The sequence below is a fragment of the Lactuca sativa genome, chromosome 8, assembly GCF_002870075.4.
Source record: "Lactuca sativa cultivar Salinas chromosome 8, Lsat_Salinas_v11, whole genome shotgun sequence".
NCBI lineage: Eukaryota > Viridiplantae > Streptophyta > Magnoliopsida > Asterales > Asteraceae > Lactuca > Lactuca sativa.
This window is the reverse complement of record NC_056630.2, coordinates 20,308,116-20,310,632: the sequence shown is the minus strand read 5'-3', so window position 1 is coordinate 20,310,632 and position 2,517 is coordinate 20,308,116.

Genomic DNA, 2,517 nt, shown 5'->3' with positions numbered 1-2,517 from the left:
CAAACTTTTTCTAAACCCAAAAGTTCACGTGTCAAATCTTACCAACCTCGGACCAGTCACAAATCAACTACACCCTTTCGACCGCTGACCAAACAAAATGTCAATACAAAGGACAAAATTTCAGCATGTCAATGTCAATGTAGTTGTCAGAAAAAGTTTTCTCATGTCAAAACTGATCCTTTTCAAAACCTTGTAACTTTTCAAAAAGGCACTACACTCTAAAAACTCACAAAAACCCAGGACTAGGCATAAAAGTTGACACGAAATCAGTCCCTGCAACCTCTTTTCATGCATCAACCAAAAGCTCATCTATTGTCCCAGGATCCAAACTAGTTTGGATGCCTAAACTAACCGTGTAATTTTCAGGCCTTGTGCAAGGAGGAACAAGAAGAAGAATGGTTAATCGATAGTGCCTGCTCCTTGCACATGACGGGAAGGTTAGAATACCTTCGAGATTTCAGGCCAATTTGCAACGGTGGAAATGTCACTTTTGGGAACAATGCTAATGGGATAATCTGGGGTTATGAGGTCTCATTACAGGAAACTTCTCTATTCAAAGGTTGCTTATGTAGAAGGCCTTAAACACAATCTCATCAGTGTTGGTCAACTATGTAAAGCAGGCCATCGTGTTGAATTTGATGACCAGTTTTGCTATGTAATGACAAGCGATAGAAGCACTTGTCTGATCAAGTCCAGATCCGAAGGTACTATGTACCCTCTATATGTATCTTTGATCATAGGCAAACCACAGTTATGCTTTCTATCTAAAGTCGTATCCGAAGGCAGCTGGCTATGGCACCGCAAGCTCGCTCATCTTAACATCAGATACATTAACAACTTGGTCACCGGAGAACTAGTCAGAGGTCTTCCAATCCTCAAGTTCAGCAATGATACTCTCTGTCCTACATCTGAGTGTGGAAAGCAATTCAAGGCAAGTCATCCGATGGTGATTGATTCCTCAATCTCTGAACCATTGGAACTTTTACACATTGATCTCTGCGGTCCATCTACCGTAGCCAGTATTCATCACAAAAAATACATGCTGGTTATTATGGATGACTTCACACGTTTCACATGGGTCTTCTTTCTTCGACTCAAGTCAAAAACACCGCAGATGTTGATCAACTTCATCAAGGAAATAGAACTTCAGATCAAGTTATCAGTCAGACGTATCCGAAGTGACAATGGAACCGAGTTTACTAATCATATTCTAAATAGTTTATTGGACTCCAAAGGGATTACACACAACTTCTCAGCTCCTTACACACCAAAACAAAATGGCATAGTAGAACGAAGGAACCGTACTCTAGTAGAAGCTGCTAGATTTATGCTCAATTTTGCAAATATTCCTCTCTACTTCTGAGCCGAAGCAGTGGCCACAGCCTGTTTTTTTCAAAATCGAAGCATTGTGTGCAAACGTCTCAACAAAACACCATATGAAGTTCTTAACAACCGCAAGCCAAATGTTCGATTCTTCCATATCTTTGGGTGTAGATGCTTCGTCATAAACAACAGAGATCACCTCAATAAATTTGCACTGAAGTCTGATGAAGGCATCTTCCTTGGCTACTCCACTAACAAAGTTGCTTATCGAGTTCTCATTAGACGTACAAGGTTGATAATTGAAAGCTTCGATGTAAAGTTTGATGACTATCATATCCGCAACCCCGCTCCACCAACTGAAACCACCGCAATTCTAGAAAGTGATATTCATGCCTCTTCGGGTCCATTAAATCTAGTTGAAATAAACTATGATGATCTCTTTGATCCTGTTGATATAGCCAAGTTATCCGAAGTTCTCGTGTCTCTAGAAGCTCAGTAACAACATGCAGATGTATCTGGTCCAACAACGTCCAAAGAAGTATCGCTAAATACTTCCACCTTTCCGGTTGAGGGGGAAAACTCCACTCCGGACCATACAACAACCATCTAGGTTCCAGTACCAGAAGATGAAGATCCAATCCGCAGAGAGTTTCAACCATCAAACGTTTCTTTGGATTCGGATAATGAAAACATAGAAAACATTGACACAAGAATAGATTCATGGGTTATCACACTCCCATCCGCAATCCAGGGGGAAACTTCGCAGGTTCAAGGCGAACTCCCTTCTACACTCCAGGGGGGAACCTTCGTCATCTGCCCAAGATAAATCTAATCTCGCCTTCCCAGTTCAAGACATTTCAGCAAGATGTTCTCAAGTCCAGGGGGAACTACCCTCTCCAACTGCTGAGTCTTCTAATATTGAAGACATTCCCTCCACTGCAGCTGTTGATCATCTGATACCTCGTCTACATGTATGGATGAGAGACCACCCACTAGGTCAAATTATTGGCAACCCATCCGCAGGAATCCAGACTCAGTCATCCAAGGACTTATCCGATCACTGCCACTACGCAACGTTCTTGTCCTCAGTCGAACCTCGATCGATCAAAGAAGCATTACTTGAACCAGACTGGATTTCCGCAATGCAAGAAGAACTGGAAGAATTCAAAAGGAACATGGCAGCTCGTTTCAAAA